The following is a 23,696-nucleotide window of genomic DNA, read 5'->3' on the forward strand; positions in this document are numbered from 1 at the left end:
TGTCTTACTAGGTTGGAGAAGTTCTCCTTGATAATATTCTGAAGAGTGTTTTTCAACTTGGTTCCATTCGTCTGGTTACTTTCACGTACACCAATCAAATGTAGGTTTGGTCTTTTTACATAGTCCCAAATTTCTTGGAGGTCTTCTCATAAGTCCTATAACTTCCTCTCAGGTCAAAATCAAATCCTGTATTTTCAGGAGTTCTCTAATGTTTTCTGTCTGTGTATGTTATCTTATGTTACTATATCAGACTAGGCTACTCTCCTCAATTTGTTTCTAAAGAAAACTTGTAAACATCTGCTAATTCACACTCAATTTATACCATCTCTTTAAAGCATTCCTTTTCATTCTTTTTTCTCTATTCTTGTCTTCATTCTTTATTTCATTAAGTTAATCTTCAATCACTGATATCCTTTTTTCCACTTGATCGATTCGGCTATTGATACTTGTGTATGCTTCATGAAGTTCTCTTGCTGTGTTTTTCAGCTCTATTAGGTCATTTATGTTGTTCTCTAAACTGGTTATTCTAGTTAGTAATTCCTCTAACATTTTTTTCAAGGTTCTTAGCTTCCTCACATTGGTTTACAGCATGCTCCTTTAGCTCAGTGGAGTTTGTTATTATCCAGCTTCTGAAGCCTACTTCTGTCAATTCGTCAAACTTAGTCTCCATCCAGTTTGGTTCATTTGCTAGGGAGGAGTTGTGTCCTTTGGAGAAGAGGCATTTTGGTTTTTGAAATTTTCAGTCTTTTTGTGCTGTTTTTTCCTCATCTTCATGGATTTATCTACCTTTGGTTTTTGATGCTGGTGACCTTTGGTTGTGGTTTCTGTTTGGAAGTTCTTTTGGTTGATGTTGATGTTATTTATTTCTATTTGTTAGTTTTCTTTTAACAGTCAGGCACCTCTGCTGCAGGTCTGTTGGAGTTTCTTAGAGGTCCACTCCAGACCCTGTTTGCCTGAGTGTCACCAGCGGAGGTTGCAGATCAGCAAAGATTGCTGCCTGTTCCTTCCTCAGGAAGCTTTGTCCCAGATGGGCACCTGCCAGATGCCAGCCAGATCTCCCCTGTATGAGGTGTCTGTTGACCCCTGCTTGGAGGTATCTCCCAGTCAGGAGACCCAGGGGTCAAGGACCCACTTGAGGAAGCAGTCTGTCCCTTAGCAGAGCTTGAGCACTATGCTGGGAGATCCGCTGCTTTCTTCAAAGCCAGCAGGCAGGAATATTTAAGTCTGTTAAAGCTGTGCCCACAGCTGTACCTTCCCCCAGGTGCTCTATCCTAGTGAAATGGACGTTTTATCTATAAGTCCCTGACTGGGGCTGCTGCCTTTCTTTCAGAGATGGCCTACCTAGAGTGGAAGAATCTAGAGAGGCAGTCTGGCTACAGCAGCTTTGTTGAGCTGCCCTGGGCTCTCCCTGGGTCAAACTTCCCGGTGAATTTCCCGAACTTTGTTTACACTGTGAGAGAAAAACTGCCTACTCAAGCCTCAGTAATGGTGGATGCCCCTTCCCCCACCAAGCTTCAGCGTCCCAGGTGGACTTCAGACTGCTGTGCTGGCAGCGAGAATTTCAAGCCAGTAGATCTTAGCCTGCTGGGCTCCATGAGGGTGGGATCTGCTAAGTTAGACCATTTGGCTCCCTGACTTCAGACCCCTTTTCAGGGGAGTGAATGGTCCTGTCTTGCTGGTGTTCCAGGTGCCATTCGGGTATGGAAAAAAAAAAAAAAATTCCTGCGGCTAGTTTGGTGTCTGCTCAAATTTCTGTCCAGTTTTATGCTTTAAACCTAGGGCCCTTGTGGTGTAGGCACCTGAGGGAATCTCCTGCTCTGCAGGTTGCAAACACTCTGGGGAAAGTGTAGTATCTGGGTTGGATAACACTGTCCCTCACGGCACAGTCCCTCATAGTTTTCCTTGGTTAGGGGAGGGAGTTCCCCAAACTACTTTGCTTCCTGGGTGAGGTGATACCCCACCCTGCTTTGGCTCACACTCTGTGGGCTGCATCCACTGTATAACCAGTCCCAGTGAGATGAGCTGGGTACCTCAGTTGGAAATGCAGAAATCACCTGCCTTCTGCTTTGATCTTGCTGGGAGCTGCAGACCGAAGCTGTTCCTGTTTGGTCAACTTACTTGCCACTGTTTTATTCTTCTTCATTTAATAATTTCCCAAATTCTTATACAATACTAATGGGCAATGTAAATATTATTCACATGTATGTATGTGTGTATGTGTATCAGAGAACTGTTATTTTTCCAAGTAGATCTTTACTCTTATAATTTTGAAGAAGATTTTAACAAGAGTATGTAAAATATAAACCAGGAATTATATTTGAGAACCCCAGAAGATGGATGATAGAGAAGTTGATTCTAGTTGAAAGGGGGTAACAGCCTGAAGGCTGCTTGATTTGTCTTTATCTTACCCTTCTCAGTAGATGGTAGAGCAACCTCATGAAAGTAATTCAGAATTGCTAGTAGAAATTATTTTCTGAACATCTCTTGAATCTGTACCTTTTCTTCTATTCTCACCAATCTATTTCTGCTTTTCTTTTCCATTCTGCCTTACTTTTGTCAATGTTGTTAGAAATGATATCTGTTACATTAATTTATCTAGATTTCAACCCTCCTTACATCCTAGGGCCAAATTGTCTCCATAAGTAATGTGGTAATAAGGGAACTCCTCATCCCAATTGCTTTTAATGACTCCCTACAGCCTTACAAATACATTTTGAGGCCGGGCGCGGTGGCTCACGCCTGTAATCCCAGCACTTTGGGAGGCCGAGGCCGGCGAATCACAAGGTCAGGAGATCGAGACCACGGTGAAACCCCGTCTCTATTAAAAATACAAAAAATTAGCCGGGCGAGGTGGCGGGCGCCTGTAGTCCCAGCTACCCAGGAGGCTGAGTCAGGAGAATGGCGTGAACCCGGGAGGTGGAGCTTGCAGCGAGCCGAGATGGCGTCACTGCACTCCAGCCTGGGTGACAGAGCGAGACTCCGCCTCAAAAAAAAAAAAAAAAAAAAATACATTTTGATTTATTTATGTAAGACCTATGGGCTTTCTGCAATTTAGAGTCAACTTACACTTTTCGCCATACTTTTCATAAGTCTTGTAACTTCTTCTCAGGTCAATATCAAATTCTGTAGTTTCCGGACTTGTCTAACGTTTTCTGTCTGTGTGTGTTATCTCATGTTACTATTTCAGACTAGACTATTGTCCTCAATTTGTTTCTAAAGAAAACTTGTAAACATCTGCTAATTTATACTCAATTTATACCATCTATTTAAAAGTTTTTCCTCAGAAGAAAATCATCTGACATAAACTCTTTCTTCACAGAACTCATATACACTGTGTGAAATTTTTTACATCATTCATCACCTGGACTTATGGTCTGATGGTATTCATTGGGATGACGGGGCCAATCTGTGTAATTTTATTCTATATTGGTTGGCAAATTATAACTGTATGGGCCTCCTGAGGTTTCCCTGTTCAGTTATCCTGTCCTAGTGTGTGAGGGGTTAAGAGATTGATACTTAACTGGTGGCACCCAGGTTGAGAAGGTTTGCAAACACAGGTACCTCTTTCAGGTAGGCTTGGAGACTTTGAGGTTGATTCCATGCCTAGCGGTAATGCTAATAATAACACTCAAAACACTCAAGAGGGCGAAAGACTCAGTGTCCCTCTGAACTCAAAGAGCCTACGAGGACCATCTCCTGGCCTAAATCAGAGTTACTTACATGCCTGCAGAAACTGCAGCTTCTTCCATGAACCATGGAGATTATTAAATATTTTGAATATCACTATAAACTATAACATTCTCCTACATAGTTATTTGAGTTAATACATGTAAAGCACTTAGAACTGTCACATGTTAATTGCTCTGTATGTGGGAGCTCTATTATTTTTGTCATCATTGCTATCAATATTCACCTAAATACCTTTCAGGTACACATTTGCTTACTTGAACTGGCATATACTAGAGGGTGTAGCCACTTCTTGTATATTATCTGCTTAAAAATATTTTTCTTAAATGTTAATTGGAAAAAATATATAAAATATTTCTCTGAATTTATTCTAAAGGATTTATGTGATGACTTCTGTGTTGGGCTACAAAAAATACAAAATACTATCTAAAAACTTTCAAATTATGTCTAATTTCCATGGATTCATGACTTATAAATCAAATGTTCTACTTGAATTAAATTAAAGTCACGCTGTAACAAACTTTCAATAGATTTCCAATTTCTATTCTTTGGTAATAACAGATTTTCTAGGGAATGCGTACTATTGAAAAAATAAACAGATGAAAAAATAAAACTATTTTGGTTAACAAAATGAAAATAAGAGAAGATTTGACAAGTGATAGATAGAACTGTTATTGCAGTATGGAGAACTTTCACCTCCTTGGTTAAATTTGGTTCTAAGTGTCTTTTATTTTGTAGTTGTAACAAATGGGATTGTTTTCTTGATTTCTTTTTGAGATAATTTGCTATTACTGTATAGAAATGCTACTAATTTTTGTTTGTTGATTTTGTATCCTACACTTTTACTGAATTTGTTTATTAGATCTAACCACATTTGTTGGTGTCTTTATGGGTTTTCTATATATAAGATCATGTCACCTGCCAACAGGGACAATTTTATTTATTCCTTTCCAACTTGAATGCTTTTTATTTCCCTATCTTTCCTAATTGCTCTAGCTAGGACTTCCAGTACCATGTTGACCGGAAGTGATGAAAGGGGGCATCATTGTCTTGTTCCATATCTTAGAGGAAAGGCTTTCAACTTTTCCCTGTTAAAATATGTTGGTTGTGGGTTTGTTATACACAACCTTGATTGTGTTGAGGTACATTCCTTCTATTCCAAATATGTTGAAACCTTTATCATGAAGGGCTGTTGAATTTTATTAAATGCTTTTTCTACATCAATTATATTGTTGCTTAGGATGACTCATATGTAATTTCATCAGATTGATTACTGGCAGTCAATCTGCTAAGACAAACAAGTGAAAAAAACAAAAAAAAAGATGGTGTCTAGAATTTATTCATCTTGCACGACTGAACCAAGACAGCTCAATATTGTATACTTAAAAATTTGTTAAAAGGGTACATCTCATTTTAAGTGTTATTACCACCAAAATAAAAAATAAACCAAGGAACCAAACAAACAGAAAAACCCAAAAAGGAAAGATAACGCTATTGGAGGTGACAGATCTGTCCATTACCCTGATTGTAGTGATAGTTTCACAGGTGTAGTCCTGTTTCCAAAGTCATTAAATTGTACACATTAGATATGGTCAGTTTTTTGCTGTATTAAGTTTAACTCAATAAAACTTTTAAAAAAGTTATCTATCCTGCTAAAATAATGCTGTTAATTATAATTTTACTGATTTGGTAATTTTAAAAATCCCTGTTTAAACTCTGGGATGTTCTTAGTTACAACATCATTCAGTGCAGAATTAGTTGTGGTTTTTCCTATCCAAAGTAAAGGCAAAAACCGCAATTAATTTTGCACTGACCTAATAATATTCTACATTTGTACATTACTACAAATAAATTGTCATCTTTCATGGAGTTGAAAAAGTATGTTTATTTTAAATGATGTAGGTATTATTCAGATATGAGGAAACATTTAATGGAAAGATAATTATTAGAAATACAAAAAAGTAAAAAGAAAACAGCTATGATATTTTAAAAAAGGATATCTTCCAATTTTCTAAACTTTGAACATAGAGGCAAAAATCCATGCATGTAGCATGAAAGGTACTAGGCAGAGCTGATTCTTTCATTCCACTCATCCAATAAATGATGAATTTAGAAATAATGCAAATTTTGATAATGTAAGTGATGAACTATCGATCAGGCATAGCACAGCCATATTAGAATGTAAGCACAGTTTAAAACTCACATTTCCAGGTGCGGTGGCTCATGCCTGTAATCCCAGCACTTTGGGAGGCTGAGGCAGGTGGATCACCTGAGGTCAGCAGTTCAAGACCAGGCTGGCCAACATGGCAAAACCCGTCTCTACTAAAAATGTAAAAAAAATTAGCTAAGAGTGGTGGCAGGCAACTGTAATCCCAGCAACTCGGGAGGCTGAGGCAGGAGAATCACTAGAACCCTGGGGGAGCGGGTTGCAGTGAGCTAAGAAGGTGCCACTGTACTCCAGCCTGGGCGACAGAGTGAGACTCCGTCTGAAACAAACAAACAAAAAACTTACATATGAGCCATTCAAAATAAATAATTGTAACATAATGAGACAGGCTTTACTCACCCCTGTAGCGCTGACACAATTTTGTCGGCCCATGACTCTTAACAATATTTCTCCCATTGTAAAAGTCATTTAAATCTAAGATTGAAAATTTTACATGACAGCAGAGTGTGACCACTAGTTTCTTGCCTACCACTCTCTAGATGAAGTATTCATTTCAGTGATGTTAGGAGCTGAATTATGATTGACACAGCCTCATTTTAGGATGCCTTGAAAAACTTTTTTAATTTTTTTGATTATAGAATTATCTTAATAACTATCATTTAACATATTTTCACAACAAATGTGTCTGAAATATAACAAGATGATCTCAAATTTCTTCTTTTCATGCATGTGATATGAAATCAAAATTAGAGTGTATGTACATCTTTAAGACAATTGCAATTATTTTTTCTGCTTATTTTTTCAATGATTGATCAATCATGTCTTTCCACTGTTCTACTTAGTAATTGCATTCTGTGATACATAGCTCATTGAGGTTTCAAATGTGTTATTTTTATCTCTCTTAAACATAAGAGTTTAATGTTTTTCTCCCAACAATAATAAGGCATAGTAAATCCCTGGACACAGTAAGCATTCACTACAGAACTGGTTTACTGACAGTTTTCTGAAGCAGTTTTTATTTGGTTGAAAGAACTAGGACAAGTATTCTCAAAATTTAATTTCCATAATAGTTCTATTTTATTACTTTCTATTTTCAAAGAAAGTAGTGTAGAATCATTATGTCACATGATTAATAAATGCAAACACAAAGGATAAGGATGATTAAAATTTAATAAAAATTACTAATAAACTCATAAGCTTCTGATCAAATCTCATAGAAAAACAAAAACAAAACACAGTGTCACTTAATAGCTGTTTGATTTATAAATTCTTTATTACTTTAATATGTAAGAAATATTTACTGAGTATCCATTTTCTGCAACCACTGTGCTAGGAGCTATGGAAAAATCTAGAGATGAATAAAATAAAATACCACAAACTAGTGTCTATAATCTATCAGGATAATTAAGACAGCTGTATTAAATCTATTCAAATTATAATTTAAGAACTAAAAATATTTTTAATTAATTAATTAATTTATTAATTATTTTATTATTTATTTTGAGGCCCAGTCTTGGTCTGTCACCCAGGCTGGAGTGCAGTGGCAAGATCTCGGCTCACTGCAAGCTCCGCCTCCCGGGTTCATGCCATTCTCCTGCCTCAGCCTCCGGAGTTGCTGGAACTACAGGCGCTCACCACCACGCCCAGCTAATTTTTTTTTTTTTTTTGAGTTTTAGTAGAGACGGGGTTTCACCGAGGACTGAAAATATTTTTAAACGTTGTGGTTCTATAATGGTAAGCAAAGAAAAGTTTTAAAAGAAATATACAAAATGATGAGTTAATATTTAAACAAAAATCCTTTATTATATAACACATGTAAAATAAATTATGTATGTTGTGTAGCTATAATAAAAGAGCTACATATGTTCGTGGAATAATGTACCTTGATCTCTAAAAGTTATGATGTTGGACTGCACTGAATGAATTTGGGAGTCATTTATGTTTCCCTGCTAAATCAAGGAGCAATTTAGAAAGCAGTAGAGGAAAACTCTAATCTAACAGCAAACATATAGGATCTGTGTGTATGTGTGTGTGTGTGTGTGTGTGTGTGTGTGTGTGTGACAACTGGAAGCTTCTCAGATGCTCCTCAGGAAGCTTAAGCTTATAAGGGTCACACTGGCTTTTACGGTTTAGTTGAAATCGGTTGTCACTCCCACCCTATCCTCTCATGTGCTTTAATAAGAAACAAGCATTCTTCCTAACAAGTCTGGAGAAATGTGTATGTGCTCGCATCTTACCTGGTCATTGCTGCTCTTGCTAATTCCCCTGCTTCTCTGTATTTATGTCTCTGCACGTACAGCCACCTGTTGAACCAGTTTTCACCTCTCATTCCCAGATATTTCTCGTTTTTCTTCATCATCCCCAAAGAACCCATAAATAAGTTTGCATGAGCTGAATTCTATGAAAAATATGACACATTGGGGAGATGCTGCTCCACAACAGAACACAGCAGAGAGCTTACAATTCAATATTATTCCCCTCCATCTTTCAAAGTCACTTGGGAAACGAGTGGGACACTGTCTGTATCTCCCTAGTATGCCTTCATTTGAAGCTCCATCTTCATGCTGTCTTCTGCCATCTCACAGGGCTTCTCTTGCCCCTTTTCTTTGACTGACAATCGGTAAAACAAAAATCCTTCACTGTCTTCTATGCAGAAAAATTCAGCTTCTTCAGATCCTCCCCTATAAACTATGGTGCTTATATTTGCAAATCTTTGAGTGCAGTAATGCTTCTCACATTCTCCAGGATTTGGCAGCACAAAGAAATGTTGACATCCCATTTGTGTGCCCATATATACCATGCGCAATTCAAATTTTAAGGCAGAACTTTTTCACCTTAAAGGAGATAAGACCACCTTCATTCCCTGTAGCATTGTTGGAAGAGAAGAATCGATTAAAATTATATATATATATATAATTTTATATATATTTATATATTTATACACACACACACACACACACATGCACACCCACACATATGTGTATATATATGTATGTGTGTGTAGATCTACTAGCATTAATTTTACTTCCTACTATACACAATATGTATAGAAAAATAAAACTTTGAAAATGCACAAAAATGTCAGCCATAATGGTATGATTAAGGATAATTTTTCTCAACTGAACTTTTTTTAAATTTTCTAAAATATGTGTGATGATTATTGTAGCTGAAAATCAGTAATAAGAAAAAGAAGAAGGGTGAGACTACAGACATAAGAGCAGAAAATCCTTCATTCAACTTTTAAAAACTAGCTTTCACAGCTTCTTCAATAAATTAAAATTAGAGCTCAATTTTTCATTACTCACAAAAAATCTGGTTTTCACTGTTAGGTATTATCACATTTTTCTGCATTCTGCCCATTAACACAAACACAACAAAATGTGTTCTAAGGAATACAATACATAATGAAATACCAAATACATAACTAATATTATGTATTTAAAATGGAGAACCAGCAAGAAACACCAAGACGATATCTCTTACTTGTGTCATCACTGATAGTCGGTTGAAAACACAATTAGGCTTTGAAAACAAAATATTACTAATCTTAGTGCTTGAAGCTTTTGACTTAGGTAAAATTTTCAAATCTTTCAAAATATAGAGTACTTTCTAAAATAATTATTTACATTTGTTTCCTTCCTTCCTTCCTTCTCTCTCTCTCTCTCTCTCTTTCTCTCTTTCTCTCTTTCTCTCCTTCTCTCCTTCTCTCCTTCTCTCCTTCTCTCCTTCTCTCTTTCCTTCTTTCCTTCTTTCCTTCTTTCCTTCTTTCCTTCTTTCCTTCTTTCTTTCCTTCTTTCTTTCCTTCTTTCTTTCCTTCTTTCTTTCCTCCTTCCTTCCTTCCTTCCTTCCTTCCTTCCTTCCTTCCTTCCTTCCTTCCTTCCTTCCTTCCTTCCTTTCTTTCTTTCTTTCTTTCTTTCTTTCTTTCTTTCTTTCTTTCTTTCTTTCTTTCTTTCTTTCTTTCTTCTCTTTCTTTCTTTCTTTCTTTCGACGGAGGCTTGCTCTGTCACCCAGGCTGAAGTGCAGTGGTACGATTTCAGCTCACTGCAACCTCTGCCTTCAGGTTTCAACTGATTCTTCTGCCTTAGCCTCCAGAGTAACTGGGACTACAGACATGTGCCACCAATGAGGCTACTTTTTGTATTTTTAGTGGAGACAGGGTTTCACCATATTGGTCAGGCTGGTCTCAAACTCCTGACCTCTTGATCCGCCCACCTCAGCCGCCCAAAGTGCTGGAATTACAGGTGTGAGCCACTACACCCGGCCTTATTAACATATTTTTAAGTTAAAAACACATTCAAGCTTGCTCTGAAATTTAAGGTAATTAGTTATTTCTTATTTTTGAACCACTAAGTTAGTTTTCACTGTTTTAAGATTTTTCTTACTATTTCAGTTTGTCTACTGGACAGTTTGTTACTTGAGGGCAGAAGCTATGCCTAGGTAATTTTTGTTTCTGTTTTCTATCACATTATCTGAAGCAGGATAAAGGCTGCATATACCCTGATTGAATAGACACGTGAGTGGAAGATGCCATACGTTCTCTGTTACTGTAATGTCCTCTTTTCCTTAATGTTGATTGATAATGGTCTCATAGATGTGGAATTTCCTCAATCTGCTTTCTTAATTTTCAAGTTTCTCATGTTGTGCTCTGAGAAATAAATAGTTCTGTGATTACCTTTTAAATTTGATGAATAATCTTGATTATTGAAAGCAAAAAAATGAACCTATGCCAGATTTTTCCTGAATTATAATATCAATTCTTGATTAACTTTATAAATATTCATTAACCTTACAGAAAAAAATATACATTTTTGATTTTTCAGTTCTGTTGAGTTTTGAATAATAACCGTAGCTCACAAATATCTTTCCAGAGATGCCTTCTATAGGAGCTAAATATAACTGAATGAAAAATAGAGACATTGGTTTGTAATCTCAACTTTGAGTTAGCAGTCCTTGTACTAAAACCTAAATTCAAATACTCTCAAATATTATTTATCTATGTATCCCTTTCTCCATAAAATAAGCAGGTGAAATTATGTTAAATAATAATTATACATAATGGTTCAAATGTTTAAATTAATGTTAGATGGCATTACTTACTGAGTGTTTTGCAAAATTACTACTGATCACAAGATGAAATCACGGCCTGAATAAGGTCAAGAGTGCAATCCTTGAAGAACTTCTCCTGTTCAGAGGTCTCCTAATGCAGTCCAAAATCCAGTCAGCACTAAAGCACAAAAAAAATCATTGACTACATGAGGCACTATGAGAGAATGGCTTTGGATCGATGACCAGTCCAAGAACAGTAAGTGCATACAGTTTGCCTTATTGATATTATGCCATTTCCATGAATGAATGATAGATTTTATTTAAAAATCCACTAGGACAACCATTTCTTGCACTGTATTTTAAAGAAGAAAAGCATTATGTAATTGTTGCCTTGGATTTTGTAAGTAAGCCTTCTAGGTACAGATAAGTACATGTTGCATATATTACTACAACAGTTATAATCAATTATACCATTTTATTTATACATAAGTATATGTTTCCATTTAATGTGTAGTAGCACATTAAAAATGTTAGTATAATATTCATTTATAGAATTCTGTATTAGTTGGGGTTTCTCCAGAGAAACAGAACCAGTAGGATATATATACATATATATGTGTGTGTGTGTGGGGGTATGTATATATATGTGTGTGTATATATATGTATATATAACTCCTGAGATTTATTACGAAACTTCAGCTCATGCAATTATGGAAGCTGAGAGTCCCACAATTTGCTGTCTGCAAGCTGCAGACCCAGAAAAGCAGGTGATATAGTCTGAAGGCTGAAGAGGAAGGAAGTTGATGAAATAGATTTTACTTCAGACCTAAGGGCAGGAGATGACCGATGTCCTAGCTCAAGCAGTCAGGCCAAAAGAAGGAAAAACCAAACTTTCTCTACTTTTTGTTGTACCTAGGCTCTCAATGGGCGGGATGCTGCCCACCTACACTGCAGAGGGCCAGCTACTTCAATCAGTCCACCTGTTCGAATAATAATCTATTACAGAAACAGACTTACAGGCACACCAAGAATAATGTTTAATAAAAGCTTTAGGTATCCCATGGCTCAATTAAGTTGACACATAAAATTAACCATCACAAAGTCGTTATAGTTTACAAGAAAAAATGGCCATTGTTCAATATCTTTTCACATAAATACTATCATCACCATTTCCTAAATGAGAAAGCCAAAATGTAGAAATTCAACAAACTTACTCCAGATTACCTTGTTGGTAGTAAACAGAGATGAGCATTATAACCAGTTCTGCTTTCAAACCAAGTCAAAGTGTGTTTGGGGTGTGTGTGTGTGTTTCATAAAACTGTGAATAGATGTATTTATTCAACTAAATAAATACATGCACAAACCAATAGTAAAGCTCTCTCCTAGGCGCTTCAAGATAATTCCTTATTTTAGTTGATCTCACTTTTTACCTCATAATTTTCTAGTATGCTAATAAATATCAACCCTATAATGCATACTATGATGGATGTGTTTGCGTATACATTAAATTTTGGCTATGTTTTGTAGTTGGTTTATTTTTTGTGAGACTACTCATCAACTTCTGAAGAGTCCTTACCTTATGAGAATTGGGTTAAGATGGGAGAAAAAAGGCAGAGGAAGTTTTTTTTTAAGAAATAAAAATAAAATTTCATATACTTTCATACTATCTAAATTATCTTATTACAGAACATTATTTTTTAATGTAGAAAAATGTATATGCAAAATAACACTTACATAAGTAAAAGGAGAGTTAGTGGTACTTAAAGAAGCCAAGAAATATGTCATCAAACAAGAATAGAGTTTTAAACATGGTCTAGTGGAACTGAGTGTGGTAAATATGAAGAACGCATTCTAAGATAGTTGAATAACATGTACTAGAAGAGCATCCTTTCAGCACAAGGACTAGGGATTATTAATTTTGTTTTATCAGCATTATGAATATTGTCTTTTATACAATGTAATTTTTTATGCAAATGAATACTTTGTTCAAGCTTTGTTGATTTTGAGAAATATATATATTTCCTCAAATATATATATATTTGATTTTGAGAAATATATATATATTTCTCAAATATGTATATATATGTAGAGAGAGTTGTTTCCCAAATTAAAACTAGAGATAAGCATATAAAAATAAATTATTTGGCATTAGAGAATAATAAAATAAACACAGTAATATGAGGCCACACCCATTACTGAGAAAGAAGAGTTTATGAATGATTTGCAAACATGCAAGGCAAATGTAGTTTACAGTGCACTTTCTAGTGGGGTGGAAAGTTCATAGACTAGAGAACCACATAGTTGTGTATGTATCTCGGTTATTTCTCCATTAGCTATAAAAGTTTAGGAAATTTAACCTCTGTGCCTCAATTTCAACTTTCTCATAAGCGAACTTGGTTTAATAAAAATAGTGCCAACTCATAGGGCTTTTATTAGGCTTAAACATGTTTATACACATAAAGCATCAGCAACTACATCTTGTATATAGTAAGCCCCAAATAATTATTTGCTATTATTATTACCAAAAGCAATAAGTTTATTACTGTTTTTGATGGAACTAGATTCAGAACTTCAACCCGTGTTATTTCAACTCTGGTTTAATATATAGTGTTGTATGTTTGTAAATGTTAACGTATACACATAATTGTTCCATTGTTAGTCTCTATAAAATAAAGCATATGCCTCTAATACAGAGCCATCTGAGTTGGAAAAATAGTCTGTGGATCGCTTTGTTTCCATTAAAAAAATATATTCAAAAATGATTTTCAGTTTTCAGGAAAAAAATCAAAATTAACTATAGTTATTATTTCTGGTACTTTTTTTTTTTTTTTTTTTGAAACGAAGTCTCGCTCTCGCTCAGTCACCCAGGCTGGAGTGCGGTGGCGCGGTCTCTGCTCACTGTAAGCTCCGCCTCCCAAGTGCATGCCAGTCTCCTGCCTCAGCCTCCCGAGTAGCTGGGACTGCAGGTGTCCGCCACCACACCCGGCTAATTTTTTGCATTTTTAGTAGAGATGGGGTTTCACCATGTTAGCCAGGATGGTCTGGATACCCTGACTTCGTGATCCGCCCAACTTGGCCTCCCACAGTGTTGGGATTACAGGCGTGAGCCACCATGCCTGGCCTTCTGGTACTTTTTTAAAAGACATTTAATGACTTATTTTTCTCAGTGTCTTTCTTTAAATTGCTTAAAACATCCCATGATATCTTTCTAAAATGTTTCAAAGAACATACAGTTTGTTTTTCTTGTGAGTCTGTAGCATAGGAAAGAAAAATAACTTTTCAAAGGGAAATTTTCTCTTTTGAAGTGGTCGCTATTAGAAACATGGTAAAAACGGTGTTGCCATGTGGTGTTTTATAATGACATTGATATTGTTTACGCTACTTCTCAAAAATTTTGATTTTTACTAGGTTGAGAAATATGCAACTCCCTAACTATAGTAGATATGCCATTTATGTGCACAAGTATTATAAAATTTTAATATTTATGACAGAATACCAAATAGCACAACATTCAAATTAGTGTTCATTATTTAAATATTCTATATGACAACTTGAATTGTATTTAGCTTCTTTTACTAAGCTATATTTTTACATAAATATTTTATTTGTTTAGTTCCTGCTGCATCACACAGAGAAGAGAATTGATAACTCCAGGAATTATGGCCTGTACTACTTTTACATTTACATTGCAGAATAATTATGGCCACTTTTCTTTCTTCCGTTTTAAAATAAAAAAGAAGACTTACTTAAAAATAATTACCCACAATTTTGATTTCACAAAGATGTCAAAACTTATTTCCTTACAGCATTTTTTTGTGGTGTTCTGCATTAAAAGTAAAATGTTTTGATATGATATGTACTGTCATTGCATTTCATGTCTTGGATGATACAATTATGAAAAATAAAGCATAAGATAGAGAAGCAACAACAACAACAAAAAACACCCTTAGTTTAAGATTCCCTCTTTTAGGAGAAAAATAGGAAAAGATAACAATGTATTTTTCTGTTCATTGGTTAAAATAAGTTGTTCTTTAATAATGCAGATTTCTCAGTCAGGTTCCCCAGAGTCATCACACACTTTTTCAATGTAATTATAAACATTATTCAAACTTCTGCTTTGATGTTGCATATATTATGATAAGTAATTATATATAATTTTTAAAATATGTAAATAACTTCCTTGATATTTAGGTTTGTGGAATAATAAGCAAATTAACTCATGGATTCTTGACAAATGTAATTGGCAAAAGTCAACATCTAACCATTTTAGCCAATATGTGAGCAATATCGTACATCCTGTGTTTGAAATTAAAATGAAATATGTAGGATAACTTTCTAGAAACTTTTCAGATCCCAAAGTCCTAGAATGCACACCCCAAGGAACTTAAATTTTTAAATTTCTGTGTCCACTTCAAACTGAGCTTAATCTAGGTAATGTTACCAGAAAGAGGGCCTTGAGTGTAAGTTGTTCAGGTTCTTGAGTTTTGAACAAAAAATTGGACAAAACCCACAAACACAGTAACAAAGGAATGATACACAGGCATGAAGCAGCAAAAGTAGGAATTTATTGAAGTGAGAAAGCACACCACGGGGTCGGAGTGGGCCCGAGCCAGCAGCTCAAGGGCCCAGTTACAAAGTTTTCTTGGTTTTAAGTACCTTTATTTTGAGGTTCCTATCGGTTACCCCTTATCTGGATGAAGGATTTGGTATGTGACTAACTGAAGGCTGAAGTTAATTGGCACTCTGTGCAGATGAAGGAATAGTCCCTACTTGGCCCCTGGCCAATCGAAGGCACTCTCCCTTTCCATCTGAGAGGTGGTGGAAGGGGAAGGGTTGTAGGAAAGTAGTCTATGGTCTTTTGTTACTTAGCGTGGGGAGATGGGGTTTAGCTGTAGGAAGTTTGCGTGAATTGGCCTCAGATTCTCTGTCCCCAGACCTTGGTGTTTGTCCTGGATTCAGCATGAATTGGCCTTAAGTTCTCTGCCTCCAGACCCTATTCTCCTGGCTCAGTAATATACATAAGGAATAAAGATACATGAAAGGATAACAGATCACATTTAAATAATTCTAAGACATTTTGAAGTTGTGTCTACTTTTATTACTTGTTATGCTTGAACCATTTTATGTAGCTATTACTCTAGAATTTACTTTTTGACTAAAATGAATAAATAATTATCTTTTTTCTTCAGAGTTGTCCAATTTTCCAACCACTAATGAGAAGCCAGTTTTTACGTTCTTAGTATGAAATGTCACATTTATTACATAATAGATTTGTATAGAATTTGGCGTCTATTTCTGAGCTTTATCAACAATATCAGTCTTTTGCTTAAGGTTCCAATAATGTCACCAAATAAATTTATATATTTTCATTTTCTTCATAATATAATTTGTTATGTCAAAGAGCAAGTCTTCTCTCAATTCTCTTATCAATGGTTTCATGCCCATAATTTTTCACTTATTAGTTTTGTTATAAAATGAGTTTATCAAGTTTCTAATTAAACTGGGATTTTAATTTGAAGTAAAAATGTGTTAAAATTAATTTTGTGATTAAAACATGTTTATAAAATAAGTGATTGCATATAAATATAATTTTGGTTCCGTTTAATAAAATAGTATAGTTTTATTAATACATTTCCTTTATGTTTCTTTTCAAAATAATATGGCTGTTTATCTTTTTAACTTTTCTATAATAGTGTCTTCACAGACAGTTTCTGTGGAGAGATCTACTATCTGTCTAACTCCTTGATTATTTGCCTTTTTCTAAGTATTGTTCTTCAATTCTCACATATCCCAGAATTATAGCAAAGGTAAGAATTCATCATGTTGTAATGGTTAGTCAAATTGTTAAAGTTTGGAATAGACAGTTTAAAGAAAAAAAAAAAAGGAATTTTAAGATATTATACATTTTTATTAACACAAATTTGGGATGGTTGTTCTGGGACAGAACTGGAGGGAAGGAAAAACAATTAGATTAGCTTATATTTAATAATAATATTAGGGTTGGCTTACTTGAAATTCTGGATTGAACCTGATAGTAGTTGGGTTTGGTTCTGATTTTGTACTAAGGTGTTGACGGAGAGCTACACTTACTGTAGACCTATGCCTACTATAATTGAGGTGAAAGAAATGTTTTGTATATTATTGAAAACAAAAAGTCTATAGGATATAGGAATTATGTGGTAGACACATTTTCCCAGGTAGATATAATTTCATTCCTTTGAGTAGATTCAGTTTTCCATATGGTATAATATTCTTTGTGTTTCAACAATTTCTTTTAACATTGTTTTTAGTGTAAGAGTTCTAGTAATAAATTATTTCAGATTTTGTCTATGTAATATTTTTAATTTTAGCATTGATTTTTTAAAAAATATTTTAATTTGCATACAATTCTAGATTTGAAGCTTTTTTGTTTAGTTTTTGTTGCAATGCTTGAGAGATGTTGCTCCACCAGTTCTGGTTTGCATTGTTTCTGAAAAATGTACTGTTATGTTTATTTCTCTGCAAATATCTTATCTTTTTTTCTAGGTGCTTTTAAGATTCTCTCTTTTCTGGGGGGGGGGATTTGATTAATCTATGCCTTTGTTCAATTTTTGTAATATTTCTTGTGGGTTGAGTTTTTGAGGTTTTTGTATCAGTCGCTTTATAGTTTATATCAAATTAAAAAAAAAATTTTAGTCATCAATGCTACAAATATGTTGCCATCTCCCCTTTCTTGGGATACATATCTGCACAAAACTGTGCCACAGTTCCCCAGTCCTGTATTCTTTTTATAAAAATTTTATATATTTCTATGTTTGACATATTTCAGAGAGTTTCGGTTGTTATGCCTTCGAGCCTACTAACTTTTTTCTGCAATGTCTGACATGCCGTTAATCCCATTTGGTATATTTTTCATCACTGAACTTTTAGATTTTCTTTCTAGAATTTTGATTTTAGTCTCTTTAAACATATCCTTAGTGTCTTTACTTGATGTAATAAAACTTTTCTGTAACTTCTCCAACATATGGAATACAGTTATAATAACACCCTTGTGTACCAATTTCATCATTTGTGTCATTTTTGAATCATTTAAAATGATATTTTAATCTTATTCTTGTTGTAATTTCATACTTCTGTATGCCTTATATTTTTTATTGGATGCTAAACATGACAATTTTATCTTGTTAGGTGCAGGATGTTTTTTATATACTTTAAATAGTCTTAAGCTTTTTTCCCCCGACTTTTGTATTAGGTTCAGGGTGTCACATGTGCAGGTTTGTTATATGGGTAAATTGCATGAAACAGGGATTTGGTGCCAAGATTATTTTGTCACCCAGGTAATAAAGCAAAGTACCAAATAGAGAGTTTGTTTATCCTCGCCATCCTCAACCCTCAAGTCTGCCCCAGTGTCTATTGATCTTATCTTTGTGTCCATGTGTATTCAATATTTAGCTCCCACTTATAACTGAGAACAAATTTTTGTTTTTGTTACAATTGCTTTTGGAGACCTCATCATTAAACTTTTGACAGAGCCTATGTCTAGAATATTCTTTTCTAGGTTTTCTTCTAGGGTTTTTATAGTTTTAGGTTTTATGTTTAATTCTTTAAAAGATTTTGAGTTGATTTTTGTATATGCTGAAAGGAGAAGGTTCAGTTTCAATCTTCTGCATATGGCCAGCCAGTTATCCCGGGACTATTTATTGAATAGGGAGTTCTTCCTCATTTTATCTTTTTGTTCACTTCATCAAAGATCAGATCATTGTAGATGTGCGGCTTTATTTCCGGGTTCTCTAACCTGTTCCATTGATCTATGTGTCTGTTTTTGGACCATTACTATGCTGTTTTGGTTATATTATAGTTTAAAGTAGGATAGTGTGATTTCTCCAACTTTGTTCTTTTTGTTTAAGATTGCTTTGACAATTTGGGCTCTTTTTTGGTTCCATATGAATCTCAGAATAGTTTTTTTTTTTTTTTTTTCTATGAAAAAAATGTCATTGGTAGTTTGATAGGAATAAAATTGAATCTGTAAATTGTTTTGGGCAGTATGACCATTTTAAAAATATAGATTCTTCCTATCCATGAGCATTGAATGGTTTTCCATTTGTTTGTTCAGGCTCTGTTTTCCTCCAGCAGTGTTTTGTAATTCTCTTTGTAGAGATTCCTAGTAAGCTGTATTCCTGTGTGTGTGTGTGTGTGTGTGTATGTGTGTGTGTTTCTATTGCAAATGTTACTGTGTTCTTGATTTGGCTCTCAGCTTGGATATTGTTGGTATATAGAAATGTCACTGATTTTTGTACATTGATTTTGTACCCTGAAACTTTGCTGAAGTTGTTTTCTGATCTGCAGTTTTAGGGCAGAGACTGTGGATTTGGCTAGGTATAAAATCATGTTGTCTGTAAAAACAGACAGTTAAATAACTTAGAAATAGTTTTATTCCCTTGGGATTTTTATTTTGAGCTTAATGTTTCCCCACTATAGAGGCAAGAATTCTCTGAGTCTAATGGATTGTCCATGAATTGTAAGTTTTTCCCCTTTGGCTAATGAGAACTAATTCTTTCTCTGGCCCTTTGTAAGCTAGGAGCACTACTCTCTCTACATCTGTTTTTCCTGGCCAGGGATAATGTGCTTATGCATGCACTGATTTGTGTTCAACTGAATACTTGAGAGGAACATTGGGTAGGCCTCAAAAGTTTCCTTTCTATGCAGATCTCTTTCCTCTTTGTTCTATGAACTACAGCTGTCTTGGCTTTTTCAGACACTTATATCTGTGTCTTCAGCTAAAACAGACTACCAGTTTCTGCCTGAGTTCACCCCTTCCTGCATAATGGCCTGAAAGTTTTAGGCTAAAAAAGGAAAAATTGCAAGCTTATTTTGTTTTTGCTTTTTTGTTGTTATTGTTTTTCCTTTTCAGATATAACTGTCCCTTGTCACCTGATGTCTAATGCCTTAAGATATGCTATTTACATATTTTCATTCAGCTTTTAACTTGTTTCAGTCAAGAGAGTAAATCTGGTCTCTGTTACTACATCTTGATTAAAAGCAGTAGTGATGTGAATGTATCATCTGTGACATTTCTACCCACTGTGATGTCCTAAGGTAATCCCTGAGATAGTCCTTTATCCATGTCTTAAGAAATCATTAGTGGAATCCCAAGGTCTTTTCAACACTACAGGCCAGTTTTCATTTCCTGCTCTATGAAAGTCTGGTGATGGTATGTTGGAGCCAGTTGGTACTAGCTCACAAATGCTTACTTTTAGTTTCTCAAGAATGTTATAAATAAGTTGTTAAACATAGTCATCATTAAAAAATTATACCAATTTACAATTAGGCATAATATTTAAATGTAATAAATACTCAATGCTCACTACTTGTTAATTATTTTGTTACTATATAATTGTACTGTAGTCAATGGTCTTGAGGCTATTGGAGTCTGGTTTATCTGTATGGTGGAAATGCTAATAGTGTGCCACCAGGCATTTCCTCTTAATTTTGAGTTCAGTGATACCATATTGGTAGCTTAAAATCAGTTATGATGTGATTACTTACACCACAGAAATCAACACACACTACAAACAGGGTTCAATTTGTTGTTTAGTTTAAATTGCCTAGACTTCAGAAAGGGATAAAAATGTCAATAATGAAGTTTCAACTTAAAAATGTGTCATATACAGCCAATAATAGGGAATAGTATGCAAAAACTTAAAGGCAATGATTGAAAAGTGTGAGGTTGGATTTTGCTTATATTTATGCTTACTCCTGTTAAAGCAGGGGCTTTTAATTTATAGTTTCAAGAATACATTATAAGGAAGTATATTTGAAATGTATAACTATTGTTTTTATGTATCAAATTGGTTGCAGCTTTTTCATTCTTTGTATAATTGTATAGTTGTTTAATAGCTTGTTTTGATTTTGGAGAAATTATAATATCCATCTGAGCATGTATTTACACTCCCAACATTTTACTCTATAGTCACTTTTATTTGGTTTTCAAATTCCATTTTATGAAACATAAAACATGTTCTCAATTATTTGGCTTAAAACACATACGTAATATTTATCAAATTTATTTACTTGTATTAAGTGTTTAATTTTCAGTTAATCTTTAATTCGATATTAAAACTCTTATTAAGTAAAAACCTCTGAAATTCATTTACTCTTGTTTAATAATCAGGTAAGCATCTGGATAATTCATTCAGCAATTTAATAGAATAAGGTTTATTTTCAACTTCAGAAAGGATTTAGAAAAGATGAATTGTTTATTTTGCATTTCTTTGAAAATCTAATAAATGAGTTGTTTTAGATATTACAAGGCAAAACATGATCATTTCAGACACTGACTATCTTTTGGGATTTGATTTTTCTTGAGTTTTTCTCTAAACTAATATGTGATTAAATTTTTCATAAATTTTAAGATTAGAAATCCATACCTTGAATCTTTTCATAATTAAAAGTATTCATTAATTCTCATGTTGATCAGGTATAATGTGCAAAGTCTTTTGTGTTGTCGAAGATATGAATGTGACAGATAGATCTTCTTTCAAGGTTCTTACATTCTTATAAAAGGAGATAATTCAATGCAATTGAACAAAGATTAAAATTATATTAGACCAGTGAAATTTGCAATAGGAACACAGAAAAGGGAACATCAATATTTACCTAAGAAATTTACAAGAGAATCCACAATATATTTGACAGTTTCTTCCTTAATATTATCTAGTTAACATAGCTAGAGAAAACCTCAGAATCCTCATCTGTGAAGACTTGGGAAAAAAATCAGAAAAGATACGGAATTTTTCTTACATTACATAGTTGTAGTGACTTACTGCATCCCTCTCACCACAGCAGCTCAAAAAGATTCATTGCACAGAGATCTACTTCCTGGAGAGAGAATGCAGTTGGTAAAACAACACAGACAAAGAATGTTCTGGTGAATGAGAAAGACAGAATTTTCACCCAGTTCATTGTTGTAGGCAGTGGAGATGAATATAATAATGGCAGTGCCTAATATATGTTAGGAAGCTACATTTAAGAACTCAATCTATAGTAAAATAAAGTCCATGTTCTCTAAGATTCCTGGGAATCACAAAGACACTAGATGCAGTAAGAAGAGCATATCAAGAAAAATGGGACTGGTGCAGTGGCTCATGTCTTTAACCCCAGCATTTTGGGAGGCTGAGGTGGGAGGATTGTTTAGCCTAGGAGTTCAAGACGAACTACGGCAACATGGCAAAACCCTCTCTCAACAAAAAATGCAAAAAGTAGCCGGGTGTGGTGGTGCATGCCTGTGTCCCAGCTACTCTGAGGCTGAGGTGGGAGAATCACTTGAGCCCAGGAGATCAAAGTGTCACAGTGCTCCAGCGTAGGTGCCAGAGCCATGACCCTGTCTCAAAATAAAATAAAATAAAATAGAAAATGTTTAAACCCAGAAATTGCAAACAAAGTGAAAGCTGCTCTGAAAAGCTTGATTCCTACATTGGAAAAAACCAAAACCACCAACAAAGGAATAGAAACTCTACATGAAAAACTGAGCACATAGGTGGAAAGAGTTAAGAGCAAGATGGAATCATTTGTTCTGTTCTCTGTTCTGTTTCCCAATGCAGAAAAGAAGGGCTAGGGTCCACTGTACTGGTAACTGGGGTGCTCTGTATATGTGTTTCTTCTTTGTATATGAACCTATTTATATAAATTGTTTTTAAAAATGAAAAAATTAAAAAAGTTTACTTCAGCCAAGTTTTTCTTTATTAAAAATTTCATAATATATAGCAAACTGAAAGTAATAGATGATGTTTTGGACACAGATCTTGGAATCTAAAAGTGTTCAGATTTTATACATTGATTAGACATAATGCATAGTCCTTGACAATTTTGTAAAACAATGTAAAGGGTGCTTGATACGGTTTGGCTGTGTCGCCACCCAAATCTCATTTTGAATTGCAGTTCCCATAGTCCCCATGTGTTCTGGGAGGGACCTTGTGGTAGGTAACTGAATCATGAGGACGGTTACCCCCATGCTGCTGCTCCCATGATGGTGAGTGAGTTCTCATGAGATCTGATGGTTTTATAAGGGGCTCTTCCTCCTTTTTGCATGGCACCTCTCCTATTGCCAACATGTAAAGAAGGACAAGTTTGCTTCCGCTTCTGCCATGATTGTAAGTTTCCTGAGGCCTCACCAGCCCCGCTGAACTGTGAGTCAATTAAACCTCTTTCCTTTTCAGTTACCCACTCGCGGCAGTCCTTTATAGCAGCATGAGAATAGACTAATCCAGTCCTTCTAACGAGTTCATCCAGTATGGGTCAATATGGAGAATAAAGATTTTCACTGAATCTTGTAGCTCTCCTGAAAAACTTTGCTCAGTAAAACTGGTGTGATGAGAAGGCATAATTTTGGACTTGGACAGGACTTGATTGATTTCTCATTTCATCACTTCTAAATGTAAGACTTTATTCATGTGATCCTCACTTGAAAAATGGCTACAGCAGCTAATATTCACAAGTGTTTTGAGGATTAAATTATATAGGATTGTGTATAAAGTATTAGCACAGTTAATGACTAGTACTAGAACATAATAAAAGCTAATGTATTTTGTTATCTGCATTATCTATTGATCTTCATTTTATTTAAGATTTGTTTTTATTTCTACCATATTTCACCTCAGAAAATAAGTGACTGAAAGTCTAGAAATAGTTGATAATTTGATACTACTTTAAAGGTATTGCTAAATTAGGATCTAAACTTTTATTATAACCCACATCCTTTTCTGATAACTCCACTGTTGCTTGTAACACTTACATGTCTCTAGCATTTTATTTGTAGAAA

The sequence above is a fragment of the Piliocolobus tephrosceles genome, chromosome 3 (assembly GCF_002776525.5).
Source record: "Piliocolobus tephrosceles isolate RC106 chromosome 3, ASM277652v3, whole genome shotgun sequence".
NCBI lineage: Eukaryota > Metazoa > Chordata > Mammalia > Primates > Cercopithecidae > Piliocolobus > Piliocolobus tephrosceles.